Source organism: Pristiophorus japonicus, chromosome 20 (assembly GCF_044704955.1).
Source record: "Pristiophorus japonicus isolate sPriJap1 chromosome 20, sPriJap1.hap1, whole genome shotgun sequence".
Classification (NCBI taxonomy): Eukaryota; Metazoa; Chordata; class Chondrichthyes; family Pristiophoridae; genus Pristiophorus; species Pristiophorus japonicus.
Window position 1 is genome coordinate 31,596,980 of NC_091996.1, and position 15,843 is coordinate 31,612,822.

Below are 15,843 nucleotides of genomic sequence, written 5' to 3' on the forward strand. Positions count from 1 at the left end.
CAATAACATTAAAACCAGTGCCTAGGTAATCTTTTTCTTGGCACAGTGGCGAGTCAGAGGTTGTGGGTTCAATTCCCACTCGAGACTTGAGCGCAATAATCTAGGCTGACACTCCAGTGCAGTGCTGAGGGAGTGCTGCACGGTCGGAGGTGCCGTCTTTTGGTTGAGATGTTAAACCAAGGCTCCATCTGCTTTCTCAGGTGGACGTAAAAGAAGAGCAGGGGAGTTATCCCCGGTGTCCTGGGGCCAATATTTATTCCTCGATCAACATAACAAAATCAGATTTTTTGGTCATTATCACATTGCTGTTTGTGGGAGCTTGCTGTGCGCAAATTGGCCCCGCGTTTCCCACATTACAACAGCGACTATACTCCAAAAGTACTTCATTGGCTGCAAAGCGCTTTGCGACGTCCGTTGGTCGTGAAAGGCACTATATAAATGCAAGTCTTTCTTTCTTTCTAGTGGAAGGCTGGAGTGTGGGGTATCAGTAAGAGATCTAGAAATAAGAAGTCAGTATAGATTTTCTCTCGATTAGACTGGACCGCAATTTGCTGGTGTGTGAACAACGTGCACTGTCAATGTGCAAATTGGCCAGCAATGAGTGGCGAGGAAGAGTTACCCTGTGAATTGGGAGTTGCCACAAGTTGCTGGCAATTTGTGCCACTCCGTCGTTAGTTTCACAAAAATGGTATCTCGACATTTCAAATTGTGAAATATTATTCCTTGAAGTGGTAAATTGTTGGAAATTTCAGAAATGTCAAATTTTAAAAATGTCTTATTTTTCCTTTCTGCCTGTTTTTTTTCTCTCTCTCTCAAACCAATGTTTATTTCTCTTTCTGTACCTGATTTGACATTGCATTCACCCACTCTAATTCACCCTCCTTCTCCGTTCTTCCTCTGTTTATTTCTTAATCCTTAAATCTCATTGGTTAAATGTTGGTCTCATCATTTGCCAAGTTCTGCAATGTCCTGTTTCCCTCGCTGCGCCATTATCAGCTCGCACTTCCAGCAACTTTGTGGCCAATTCTGAAGTGTGCCACAAGTCTAACTAAGAGGGCATGCTCAATGCCCTGCTGTAGCAAATTCCAGCCCAATATTGTCTTTTCATAAAAGCGTAAACTTCAAATGTTGTTACAAAAATGTATGTGTGGCATGTATCTTTGTATGGAGGACAACTACGGAATCCAGAAAGGGAGAAGATATAGAATAAAATAGAGGGTGACATGCTTGCAACAATAAAATTGTGCAGTTAAAATTACCCATCATAATAAGTAGTCAAATAAAAAGAATGAGAAACTATCCATCATGTAAAGATGGTGATGAATACTGTACATGTAAATGATTACAAAGTAATCAGTCAATTCAGTCGATAGATTTAAATTATACCCAAGCAACTAAGCACTGATTGAATCCATACCCGGTAACTCACTTACAGAAATGAGTCTTTTTTTATACAATGATATACTCGCAGAATTTCCGAGGCATTGTTGGTGAGTCAGAGGTTATACTGTTACAAGAGGTTACTGGAGTATGGGAGGGATGAGAGGGACATTGCCGCTGAAGGGATTTGGACAGAAGTGCATAAGATATCCTGAAAAATACATACTATTTTCCTTACCCACAGCATGTAGATAAATAAATACATGTATTTCCTTCACATACCTATTTGAATAACTAAAACATTGCATTTAACAAATGGGAGTACCTCTTTTATGCATCTATTTTAACCTGTGATTTTATAATGAGGGCCAAAACACACAATAATTCAGAAAAAATTAATGTGCATCTTTCTTCCTTTACTAGAATATCTTAAATAAAGCACATGACTTAAATAAAATCTTTCAATTCAGAACTTAAGAAGCAACTTTGAATAATGGAGCAGTTCTTCCAAAATTTCTGCTGCTAATACTTATTTTGCTAATTAGTTTTGATACTAAGATGAACTTATTTAAAGAAATGCAGTTCTGTAATCATTACAAAATTACCAATGCCAAATTTAAAAGTGAAATGTTTCATTTTTCATACGTAGTATGTTGGCCTTTGAATGCAGTAGATTAGATTATTGTTTTCAGGAATCTTCAAAGGTTGACAAGTTCATGCTTTACCTTATATTTTATACAAAAAATCCAGTTACTTTTATTGCTTCTAAAAATGGGAGCTTTTGTCCTCAATTTTTCATCAATATGCAAGAAAGCAGCCTACGACAGGACTTGCAAACAGTAAATTCGAACATGTGCTGTAAATGACCACTCTTGCTGTCAAAAAAATTCCAGGATATGTAGGCACAGATACATCCTCACAATTGTAGCCTGCTACCTTATTGATTCTCTTCAGCTGACAGTGATGACTGGGTTGCCCCCAAGAACTATGCTTTTCAGAGAGGCAAAGAGCTCCAATGGAATATATTGTTAAATATATTTTAAATACAGAAAATGCTATTTCACGGCCTTGTTGGGTTACAAACATTGCTTCTGCTAGTATGTGTGCAGCTTGGTTAGCAAGCCAATGTGTTAGCTATAAGTATTTAAAAACAATATTTGGAGCAGATGATTGGCACCTCTTTATTTTTTTCCTTTTAGTAATGTTTTTTTCTAACTTGCTGATGTTTGATTTATTGTTTCTATATGTCTGAGCAGTTCCTCAAAAATAACTTTTCTACACATTTCATTCATATGGTCCCAAACGCTTCTGTTTCTGTTTTATGAAAATGAGGAAATCTGTATTCAAGTCTTATCTGGCAGAAAGAAAATTGCAACAAGCCATTCAGCTGCAAGTATAACACACAAACTTGCCTATGATTTTGCCTGTATAACATGGTATGACAGGCGGACAATAACTAGTTCTTAAAAAATGAATTCAACTGTGGCCTAATAATTATAGCCACAATGATTTGGTAAAAGGAACTAGTAAAATAGCTTACTTATGTTCACTAACACAAAAGGTGTTGGCTATGTTCATTTAAATTTATTTTTTTCAATTGGGTATTAAAAATAAACAATGCCCTAGATGTCCAGTACTGTATAATTAGCCTGCAAATTTCCATATACTGTAATACAAACAAAGCCAAAAATGCTCGGCACAAGTTATTTGCGTTTCTGATTATTTAAGCAGAGATGTTAGGCCATCCATTATTTTCATAGAACTCAGGCCGCTGCAAGTGAACCTCTGGTCCCTTTGTTATAAAAGCAAGGATATTAGATCATTCGTTTTTATGCCACTGTGACAGTTTGTTAATGCGATGAGACAATATGCAACACCTGAACAGTGCTCTGTATTAAAAAGGCTTAATGATGGGGGTGATTGTAATTTGCTAGAATTACACAGGTGATTAGTCAGGATTTCTTCAGAGTCCATCTGTGGCTGCATAGGTGAGGTCCAGCTTGGATTTAGGAGTTAATGATATAATGAAAATACCCGAGGGATGCTTGGGTTTGAGTCTTAATGTCAGACCAGGTGGTGCAGAAGGGTATAGTGCAAAATAAATAATGACTAGCTTTGCCAGTTCCTACATCTGCTCTCCAGCTTAAGAACATTTGGATCATTGCTTTCTACTTGCTAACAATTTAAGATGAATTTGATATTTTCCCATATTGTTCAGTGTATGGAAGCTATGAAAATGTTTCCTTTGTCTAACTTGTACCTTTTATTACTGTTCCCGTTCTTGAACTACTGAGTAATATCTCAACTTTATTTAAATCATTGCGAAGTTAAGGATGGTAATTATCCATATGGTTTCCATACAGAAGGAATTGTATCGAAAAAGAATCCATCCAGGCAAGACTGAAATTCCCCATGAATAAGAGCTTTTAAAGTGCAGTTGTTCCTTTTCTTGCAGCATCTCCCCATTATTCTTGCTCCAAATGCAATAGACATTTTCTGTAACAGTTTCCTTGGAAGGCAGCCAAATATATTCTAGCAAGGTGTGTGTCAATGCCAAGTCATAGAAGCAAGGAATTACTTAGCCACCTGAGAGCAGTTTGTGCAGTAGCCCTTCAAAAATTTAGTAGTGCTGTAGTTTATAACTGTTCTCTACACCATTCTCTTCAAAATACATTATCACATTAACTTGCGCAGGAACATTCTCTTTAAGATGCTTTCATGTTATGGTCACATATGTCCCCTTCCCGAACCACATGTATTCTTTTTTCTATTTTCTCCCTTCCCTCCCTCTCCACCAGTTGCTTTTCACTACCGTGCCCATGTGGCCATTATTCATGCATGAGAATTGCTACTTTACAGGAGAAGCTTCACAAGCAAGTCCAATCCTGTTCGCACATTCTCACTTTCAGCAGAAGTGCCTCCATAGCAGGAACGGGAACCCTAGCTGATTTTTAAAAAAAAAAAAATTTTTTTTAATGTTTTATTCGTTGCCAATCTTTCCAATTCTTTGTCAGATCAACTTGTCAGATCATAAACGCCAAAGGTCACCTTGCGCCCAAACAAAGATCACTCTGCGCCAATGATTTTGCTCTTAGCCAAAAGGCCTAGAGCCAAGGCTGCACCGTTCCTGGAAGTATTGCAATACCAGGTTCGTGCCATGGAGGTGGACGGGGCAAGCCCCCCACCCACCTCCTATTTCCAAAAAGCATAGGAGAACCACCTTCCTGATCCAGGGAGAACCACTTTCTGGTCATGGTTACTCCCCTGTCAGGTCAGTTACGCATGATCTTAGCCAAAAGGACCCTAGCTGATTTTTGCCTCCTTACCTAGGGGCATTGAGGTCAACTGTCCTTACCACCACCCTGGCTAGAATCAGCCAGCACACCAAAAACCCGTGACCTTCCTGGTCAGTATGGCTCGACTGTAATCCAATGGAAAGCTAGCGATGCAGTTTTTGGGCTGCTGCTGATTTGCTCAACGAGCTCTCTTGTTATTTTCTTGAGCCTAAACAGTTTCATTGTTCACTGACTGGCCTCATTTTTCAAAACTGCACTTCCAGCTCCACCCTCGCCTTGCCTCACCGCACTCTTGCCTCCAAGAACATAGAAACATAGAAATTAGGTGCAGGAGCAGGACATTCGGCCCTTTGAGCCTGCACCACCATACAATATAATCATGGCTGAGTATTCACCTCAGTACTCCATTCCTGCTTTCTCTCCATACCCCTTGATCCCTTTAGCCATAAGGACCACATCTAGCTCCCTTTTGAATATATCCACCGAACTGGACTCAACAACTTTCTGTGGTATAGAATTCCACAGGTTCACAATTCTCAGGATGAAAAAGTTTCTTCTCATCTCGGTCCTAAATGGCTTACCCTTTATCCTTCGATTGTGATCCCTGGTTCTGGACGTCCCCAACATCGGGAACATTCTTCCCGCTTCTAACCTATCCAATCCCATCAGAATTTTATATGCTTCTATGAGATCCTCTCTCATTCATCTAAATTCCAGTGAATATAAGCCTAGTCGATCCAGTCTTTCTTCATATGTCAGTCCTGCCATCCCGGGAATCAGTCTGGTGAACCTTTGCTGCACTCCCTCAATAGCAAGAATGTCCTTCCTCAGATTAGGAGACCAAAACTGCACACAATACTCAATGTATGGCCTCACCAAGGCCCTGTACAACTGCAGCAAGACCTCCCTGCTCCTATACTCGAATCCTCTCGCTATGAAGGCCAACATGCCATTTGCTTTCTTTACTGCCTGCTGTACCTGCATGCCTACTTTCAGTGACTGATGTGCCATGACACCCAAGTCTCGTTGCACCTCCCCTTTTACTAATCTGCCGCCATTCAGATAATACTTTGCATTTATGAGGAGCTTATGCACTTCTTTGTGACTAGCATTGAGACCATCCGTTCAGCTGCACTTCCCCTTACCACCAAGCTAAGTGTTCCCACTCTAGTCCGGAACACCTCTCTTTCTCTAGTTTCTCCCCTATCATTCTCAGCATTTTAAGTAGTTCTCTTCAGGTACTATTCCTCCTTTTCAAAACCGTCATCATCACTCCGCTCCCCCTCTCCTCAACAAAAACACCATTGATCCCTCTGTCCTTAAAATTACCGTCGCATCTCCAACCTCCCTTTCCTCTTCCATGAACATGTCACCTCCCAGATCCATGCCTACCTTTCCCATAACCTCTTGTTTAAATCTCTCCAATTAGGTTTCCACCTCTGCCGCAGCACTTAAATGGCACTAATGAAAGTCACAAATGGCATACTCTGGTGTACACTATCTCTCCTCATCTTTCTGAACATCTCTGCAGCCTTTGACACACTCAACCACACCATCTTTCTCCAAAAGGTCTCCTTTGTTGTGCAGCTCAGTGAGACTGCCCTCGCTTGGTTCTATTCTTACCTATCTGATTGTAGCCAGACCTTGACCAATGGCTTCGCTTCCTGTCCCCGCACCATTACCTCTCGAGTCTTTCAGAGATCTATGTTTTGCTGCCTCCTCTTCCTCATCAACATGCTGCCCCTTGGCGACATCATCCAAAAACAGGAGTTTGTGTATGCTGACAACACGCAGTACTATCAATCCTCCATTGCCTCTCTGTTATCAGACTACTGCTTCGACATCCAATCCTGGATGAGCCGCAATTTCCTCCAGTTAAATATTAGAAAGACCAAAGCTATCATTTTTGGTCCTTGCTACTAATTCTGTCATCTTTCCTGACCAGTGTCAGCTTGAGCCAGACTGTTCACAATCTTGGCATCCTATGTGACCCTGAGCTGACCTTACAGCTCCATAACCTTTCCATCACAAAGATCGCCTACATCCAACTCTATAACATTGCCCATATCCGCCCTGACTCCACCCATCTGCTGTTGAAACACTCATCTATGCCTTTGTCCTCCAAACTCGACTATTCCGATGTTTTCCTGACTGGCCTCCAATCCTGCAACCTCCCCTTGCCTCTTGTGCATCTCCCACTCCTTCGCTCCACGTGGTAGCTATGCCTTCAGCCATCTAGGCCCTAAGCTCACCTCCACTCAAACCTCTCCACCTCCCTCTCCTCCTTTTAGACCATCCTTAAAACCCACTTCTTTGATCAAGCTACTAGTCATCCCTCTTAATATCTCCTCCGATTTCTGTCGGGCCAGGCTTCTGTGAAGTGCCTTAGGATGAGTTTCTACATTTGAAGGCGCCATATAAATGTAAGTTGTTGTTGAATTTGGCAGCAATGGGCTGGAGGTGCCAGAGTTTTGGCAGCATGCGTAAGTCTTTGTACGCCTCAGTTGCATGAATGAAATGTTAAACTTTTATGCTGTTTATGGTGTTAGCTCCTTGAGAAGTGTTAACAGGATCATTATTACACAAGCATTGTGATTTCTTTTTATTATCACTAACAAAATCATGTTTTCAGGACGCACACATTTCAAAACCACACAATTCCACAATGTTGATAGTGGGTCAAAGGTAAAAAAAAAATTAGTATTTAACTTATTTTTCCACAAAAAAAATATATCCCATTAGCAAAGAGGCCACATTATTATCTGCACACTTTCTGCACTAAGAATTGATTCTGTTGCTGTCAGCAGAAACTTTATAAAATAATGTTTCCAGAGCAGCCGACTGGGAACTCAAATACTTATTTTCACTTTTCAGACTGGGAAGGTGGACAAGCTCGATATATTCCTGTGAACTGCAGTACTCTTAAACCTGAGGATGTTCTCAAGATATGTTAACCAGACCAACCCATGTTTATTGTGTTAATAGATTTTTGTTAGTGAAGGGTATCGATGGATAGGGACAAAGGCAGGTAAATAGAGTTGAGGTACAGATCAGCCATGATGTAATTGAATGGCGGAACAGGCTCGAGGGACTGAATGGACCACTGTTTTCATGTTCCCATTTCAAAGGATTTCATATGTATTTTACCACAGTTAGTTATAGATGCACCTTCCAAGTAGTGGCCAAACACTAACTATGTTTGAAACTCAAGTATGTTAGATTGGTTTCATTATCCCTGATTCTCTAATATGCGTCTTTTAATTTGACTGGGTAGAAATAGTTTCTTAGGTTGATGATTTAGATGTTATTCCAGAGAAACTTTTAAAATCTAGGTTGTATGGGAAGGATTTAGTAAGATTTCATGGAAATTTATGAGACACGCTGTGTAGAGCAGTAAAGCCTAAATGGTTTGACCTTTAGTGATGAGATCACAAAGAGCATCGTGGACTCTGTCAAGGCTCATTTGCCATTTCAACTTTCCTTTATACTATTCGTGACATCCTGGTAGTAATATTCCTGCTGATGCTCCATTTTATGAAAAGGATTGGAAAAATGAGATTGCTTCAAAGCCCTCAGTCTTATGAACCCTTTGGCAAATGTCACCTGACGTTCTTCATTGAACGGTGTTGGTACAGAGGATAAGTGATTGACAGGTTGGTTAGCTGCCAGTATGCACACAAACATATATAGTAAATTGGCCGTGACATTTCCCACAGTCAGTTGAGGAATACAAGTTGTTTTATATACACAAGATGACGACAGAGTTGGGAAAGATATTGACCCAGAATTTGCAGGGAAAATAACTATTTCAAGGCATTCAGCGCTCTTAGTGCGTAAAAATACTCAGCAATTTGTGGCAAGGAAGAAATGCGTTGAGAGTTACAGATCAACATAAGTTGCTGGTGATTTACACCGCTCTGCCATTAGCCTCGCAAAAATAGGAGTAAATAGTTAGGACTGGTGTTTCTCATTCACGGGCCCTTTTAATTACGAGATTTATGGTCCTACAGTGCCACTCAACCTCAGAGGCCCAGAAAGCGAACAATTGAAACTGTGGAGTCTCACTCCTGCAGGTAGTAAATTGTTCCTAGAGTTTTAAAAAAATGTAAAATTATAAGTTCTGTCTTTTTTTTTCTCTCAATCAAATCTATCTTTCCCTCCCTTTATTTCTCTCTGACTCTAATTCACCTTATTTCCTTCTCCGTCATTCACCCTGTTTCTTTCACTATCATTAAAACTCACTGGTTAAGGAGATAGGTCGTTCACCAAGGTCCCAGACATCACCTTTGACCTCACCACGTCGTTATCAAGTTGCATTTCCAGCAATTTGTGACGCAAAATTAATTGGAGGTGAAGGGCGAGGAGAAAGCTCCAATTCACCATGAAATGCCCTGCTCCAGCAAATTCTGGGCCATTATTTCAAGGACTCTTTCCACAGAGCCACCGAATGACCAGAGCTTGCAACAACATCATGACAGTTGAGATAGCAAAATGGAATGGAAATGTTGATATAGCAACTTAGAGTGGTGAATGTTGACGGTAAAAAGTGAGATTAAAAATAGTGGCAATAAGATTTGCAAACAAAAGATGTGCACCCTGATATATATATATATATATATTATATATATGGAACTAAGACTCACTCAAAGGTTTGTACCTAAGATAGTGTATGTGTTCGACCTCCCATAGACTACCACATAAGAATTATTTTTCATCCTTCCTCTGGTTATCTATAGAATTTTAGATTTATTTTCTTGGGTGCACAAAATCATTATGAAAGTTATTTTCTATATGAAGATGACAGCCAGTTTAGTTCCTTTTGAAGCACATCTGTTCACAGATTGTTCTTCGACTCATTGCCTTTTGAAAAATAGTCTCGGTTGAGTTTTCCTGTTTGTAGATGAGAGCAATTCAGTTCACTTGTGATGTTGATCACGTGATCCACATATGGAATGCTTTCCTTGGTGAGCTCAACATTCTAGAGACATTGACATCCTGGCCTTATTGAAAACCTGGCTTCTTATGGCATATTTGCTATTGAACTGATCTGTGCTACAAGCATTTAGTGATGATGAATGAATGTTAGTCTTTTTCTCCTAGTAACTCAAGTAGGCACCGTTGGCCCCATTCTGTTTCTCATCTTCAGCGACAATCTGGTGGATGTCATAAACCGTTAGTATTCTCTTTGCTGATGATACCACCCTCGTCTAGAAAGTGGTTAACTCTCCTCAAAGCTGTTTGGCAACTGAATTACTGCAGTCAAATACAGATAGAATTAGATAGTCGGATTGACAAATGGCTTGCTGTCAAGCACTAGGAAAACTAAATCAGCTATGGAAAAAATTTACTGTGATGTTGCCCACCCATTTCCACTCTTAAGTTTAGCAATCTCTCTTCAGTAACAAATGTCCAGCTTGATTATCTGAGTGTGCACTCTTAGTTCTTCTGTGTCTGTGTTGCTGCTACACAATCACACAATAATCTAGAGTAGATCTTGCATACTTCAACCTTGCCTTCACCCCTCCCACTACTGTTGAACGCTCAACTCTGCCTTTATCCCCTTGATGCTCAGCTTCCTGAAATTTACCCTTCACAAACTCCAACCATCTGTATTGTGTCAATCATATATATCACTGGACCTCACCAATCCCCATTAGCTCTCTATCTCCCCGCCCCCCCACACCAAGTGTATTGATTTCAAATTCTCATCCTTGTGTTCAAATCCTTCCATGATCATGCATCTTACCTCTGCAGCCTCCCCCAGCACTGCATCTAAATTTGAAGCCTCTTCTGAGTCCTCTGTGCATCCCCATAATTTATCATGTGTATATGGGCATGTTGAGTCCTGCAGAAGTTACTGATATTTGCAATATGATATACTGCTTCAGGTTTTGATTGGCAGCCAGGGCTAGGTATCTGAATGTACAAACATTGGACTAAAATGATTACATGCAGCTCACTCATGTACCTTCACATGTACACTGTTTAAATGTCCCTCAGGTATATCTGCACCAGTGCCATTTCCTTAGTGGTTGTATAAACTCCATGGTAATAATGATCAAAGACCACTTGCATTAATGGATTAATGCAAAAGATTACGGCCTCAATTCAGCAGCAGCTGTGGCTCAGTGGGTAGTACTCTCGCTTCTTGATTCAGAAGATTGAGGGTTCAAGTCCCACTCCAGGGACTTGAGTACAAAAAATCTAGACTGACACTCCACTGCAATGCTGAGGGAGCACTGCACTGTCGGAGGTGCTGTCTTTCAGATGAGACGTTAAACCAAGGCCCCGTCTGCTCTCTCAAGTGGATGTAAAAGATCCCATGGCAGTATTTCGAAGAAGTGCGGGGGAGTTATTCCCGGTGTCCTGGCCAATATTTATCCCTCTATCAACATAACAAAAACAGATTATCTGGTCATTATCACATTGCTGTTTGTGGGAGCTTGCTTGTATACAAATTAGCTGTCGCGTTTCCTACATTACAACAGTGACTACACTCCAAAAGTACTTCATTGGCTGTAAAGCGCTTTGAGACGTCTGGTGGTTATGAAAGGCGCTAAATAAATCCAAGTTTTTGGTCACAATTTTCCCCAACTATTTGCACCGTGTTTTTTGGAGCAAATTAAAATCTCCAAGTTTCCCCAAAGTTTCTGCGCCAGCGTAATTCACTTAGGTAGGATTTTTTTAGGCTACGATTTTTTTTACCTCATTGCGGCCGTAATCTGCCACCCGCCCCAATTCTGGCCATTTAAGCAAGTTTGGCCAGCTCTGATTTACTCCAATTTTTCTTAAGATGGCATATGTGTCCGCTCTGGAAAAACTTTCTGGGCAGTTAACAAAATCAGCGCAGGTAAGAGAATCGGCGTAGAAGATCCAGTTCCCCAGCCCGGACAGCAGCAGCAGAGAGGGGGTGGGGGAGAGGAGGCCTTTCGGCCAGGGTTAGGAGTGGCACTCGGTACCAGTAGGGTGTGGGGGGGGGGTGGTGGGGTAGAGGATAAACTTTGGCATAAACTCTTTAATAATTTCATGCTGGTAAGCTGCTGCAAGGTGCTTGTGCAGGTTGCTGTGAGCTGCCAGAATGTGTTGTATGTTTCACTTTCCAGCCTCAGCCCGCAGTGTGTCGCTCGTTACCCTGGCAACCCGATCTTTTTGGCGCAGATCTTAGGCTCCGCCCCCAAAGCTAAAGGACAGGCTACACGGCGCCAAAATCAACAATTCAAACAGGGAAAGTTGGATTTTTTTTTGGCATAGTTGGTCCCCCAAAAAACGGACGTAACTCTTCAAGTACGCCACAAAACGGCATTTGGCAAAATTGAGCCCTTTTTTTTTCTTTCAGAGCAGCATTTGATCACGGTGTCACCAGCCCTGCCATTTCATAGACATCTAGATACGCTTTCAAGACATTTGAGCAGATTGTATTTCTTTAATGATATGATCCCGCATTTAAAGTTGCAGCCCCATATCTCATAATTACTGGAATGTGCATTGGTAATAAACAATTAGAATTCATACGACAAGCCTTACCAATGAACAGAAAGCTGTAGGCCGAGGTTAAATAGGAAAAGCAAAAGGCATGTCAAATTTTAATGACAAGTACCGAATGTAGTTTGTGTCTTAGAAACTATGCACATTTGCTCTTGCAACATTGAGAAAACTACTTTCTGTTAATTTATAATACAGTACATAGAAACCAAAGTGCATGAGGAGCCTGAAAGGTTATGTATGGTTTGCAAAGGTTCCTTGCAAGATTATAGCTCCACAGTGTTTAGAATCATAGAATCGAACAGCACATAAGGAGGCCATTTGGCCCATCATGTCTGTGCCGGCTCTTTAAAGCTGGAGAGCGTCATGATCCCTATAATTTACTAATATTTCTCAAACTGTGCATAGTAAAATATTTCTAAACAATGTCAATTATAGCAAATGTAATTTTTTGCTGCCATGTTAAATTATCCATTTTCACACTGAACTTTTTATCACCCAAGCCCTTTCAGGCACGTCCAAATATAATATTCCCTGAACTATTTTTTAAATTGTTTGTGATTAACTTAGCACTAAAATACTCCCGCAGTAATCAGCAAGTTACATCTTTGCAAAGAACTTGTTAAAAAGAACACTTCAGGCTGAGGTTGTGCAATGGCCTTATTCCCATGTATTCAAGGAAAAATATCATCTTCCACCCATGCCTAATTTAAGAGAGAATATATCTCAAGTAAAAGCATTTTTTTTTAAACTTATCGCACAATGACTGGCCTCTTCATCACACTGTCATCTTTGTGGCATTTCCAAGAATGTGAAAACATGACATTTCTGCAGTTAGACTCACATCCCAGCACCACCAGCTGGAAGTAATGAGCAGTGAGGTTGGGAACTGGAGCGAAAACTTGAAAAAAGTAGCCAGCTGATCGTTTTCTCTATCCTGTAAATGGGTTGAGATGTGTTTCTGTACGTAAGAAATATTGTCTTAATGTCTCGATCTTTGGCTCGGTGTCCTTTTTAAAATCTGATTGCTCTCCTGTGAAGCACCTTGGGACGTTTTACTGTGTTAAAGGCACTATATAAATGCAAGTTGTTGTATAGAAACGCAAGTGGTTGTGAGAATGCCTAATACATAGGGAGGACAGCCACCGCTGCGAGTTTCAAATTATTCCATGGGCATTATTTATAGAGATTGCTAAAAGCTCTGGCCATTGTAAGGTCCTGCCCTTTCTAATGTTATAAAATAGATTTTTTTTAAAGTTTACAATTCGGTAGATAATCGGATAATCCGGTATTATTTTCTTAATGGCGAGAGACTCGGAACTGTGGAGGAGCAACAGGATTTGGGTGTCCACATATACAAATCACTAAAAGCTAGTGTACAGCTACAAAAAAAGGTATCAAAAAACCTAATGGAATGTTGGCCTTTTTGTCACAAGGGGGCTGGGATATAATCAGGAGGACGTGATGCTTCAGTTGTACAGAGCCCTGGTCAGACCCCATCTGTACTGCGTTCAATTTGGGGCACTGCACCTCAGGAAGGATATATTGGCCTTACAGGAGGTACAGCGCAGATTCATCAAAATGACACCTGGGCTTAAAGGATTAAATTATGAGGACAGGTTGCATAAATTTGGCTCGCAGTTCCTTGAGTTTAAAAGGTTGAGGGGTGATCTAATGAAGGTGTATTAAAATTATAAAAGTAAAGGGTGGATACAGGGGAGTTATTTCCTCTGGTGGGGGAATCCAGAACAAGGAAAAGTAATCTTAAAATTAGAGCTAGGTCTTTTTAGCAGCGAAATCAGGAAACACTTTTTTACATAAGCAGTAGAGAAAATCTGGAATTTCTCCCCCAAAAGGCTGTGGATACTGGGTCAATTGACAGTTTCAAGACTGAGAGCAATGTTTATTAGATAAGGGGATGGCAGTATCAATTAGGCAAGGGTATGGCCTTATCAAGAGATACGGATCAAAGACGGGTAAGTGGAGTTGAGGTACAGATAAGCCACAGCCCGATTGAATGGCAGAACAAGCCCGAGGGGCTGAATGGCCTACTCCTGTTCCTACGTTGCTCATGGGACTTTGAGGGTTTTCTTCGATTACTACAATTGGTGGGGAATGTTATGACTGTATTATTATTCAATATAAATACAAAGCAAATAGTAAGGAAAAGGTCAAACAAACCTCTCAAGGAAATAAAAACAGGAAATTATTCACCGCTGTGGAAAAGATGGAAAATAAATCTCAATCACACATGCACAGACTGAATGTGATGGGATTTTTATGGTGAATAATGTAGCTTTTGTCTGTTTATTATTTTAGAAACTTTCAATTTATTGCTGTAACCCCAGGTTATGCTAAAAATAAAACGACGGTGCAAGGCATTTTGAAAATAATAATTTGAGCAATTTCTCTGGATTCCCGTCATCTCCTTGCCAGTGGTTTATTGGCTGTAGTTTGCTGATTTCCCTGTTGGTAGTTTCCCTGCCAGCTTGCTATTTGTTCATTTGTTTCAGCGGAATTCTTTTCTGTTTAGAAACGTTCCAGGTAATTGGCATTGTTCAATTAAATGTGATTTGTTGCTTTTTCATGAATGTATGCTATTTAAAAGTATAGAATTATACAGTTTCATCTCTCTTTGAAACCATTAAAGTCAATAGAACTGTCTATATTTAACATCTAGTAATTGTATTAAAAAGAAATAGGTTGTCACACAGCTCTACCTTGTTAATAAAGTAATGAATTTATTCATCTGGACTTAATTTAAAGAGTTTGATACTTAATTTGAACAAAATTGATATGTTGCATCTTAATATGTGTATAAATAGTGTGTCAGCCATGGCTCAGTGGGTAGCACTCTCACCTCTGAGTCAGAGGTTGTGGGTCCAGAGACTTGAGCACAAAAATCTAGGCTCACACTCCAGTGCTGTGCTGAGGGCGTGCTCCACTGTCGGAGGTGCCGTCTTTCGGATAAGATGTTTAACCGAGGCCCGGTCTGCTATCTCAGATGGACATAAAAGATCCCGTGGCACTATTTTGAAGGAGAGCACGGGAGTTCGGTATCCTAGCCAATATTTATCCCTGAATCAAAAACAGATTATCTGGTCATTATCACATTGGTGTTTGTGGGAGCTGCTTGTGTGCAAATTGGCTGCCGCGTTTCCTACATTACAACAGTACATACACTTCAATAAAGTACTTAATTGGCTGTAAAGTGCTTTGGGCATTCTGAGGTCGTGAAAGGCGTTATATTAATTGCAAGCAATGTTCCCGTTAAGCTGCATGGCCGTGTAGTGGTCTGGAGGTCCCGCGCAGGCCACTCAGCGGCTTTTAAATGGAAAATTCGTGCTTGCATGGAAATTTGAATGGGGCGCACACTTAAAAAAAAAAAAAATTAGCGGGAACATTGATTCCAAGTCTTTCTTTAACATAGCTGTAAAAACCTTTTGTTCTGATATAACTATATGTGACAGAGACCAATACGCAATAGCTGTCAGACAGAATATTTAATCTGTGTGCGAAGTATAATGATGGCAGCTTTAAATTGCAAACGGCAAGGATACCTGCCCTAAACCGGTGGGGTCCTCTTTAAATGTGCAGAGCGGGCTCTGATGACATCATTGGGACTCGATCTGCTATTTTGAACTGAGGCCTGAGCAGGGGGTGGCTTCCTCGCCAGGCCAAATCT

The 15,843-nt window shown here is 40.6% G+C and overlaps 1 protein-coding gene and 1 pseudogene across 8 annotated transcripts in view; one reads left to right on the forward strand and one right to left on the reverse strand.

The window, feature by feature from the left end:
• dennd1a (DENN/MADD domain containing 1A) overlaps positions 1-15,843 on the forward strand; it is a 604,632-nt gene that overhangs the window by 470,546 nt on the left and 118,243 nt on the right. The gene's annotated exons all lie outside the window — the stretch shown is intronic.
• LOC139233224 (U2 spliceosomal RNA) lies at positions 4,492-4,694 on the reverse strand (annotated as a pseudogene).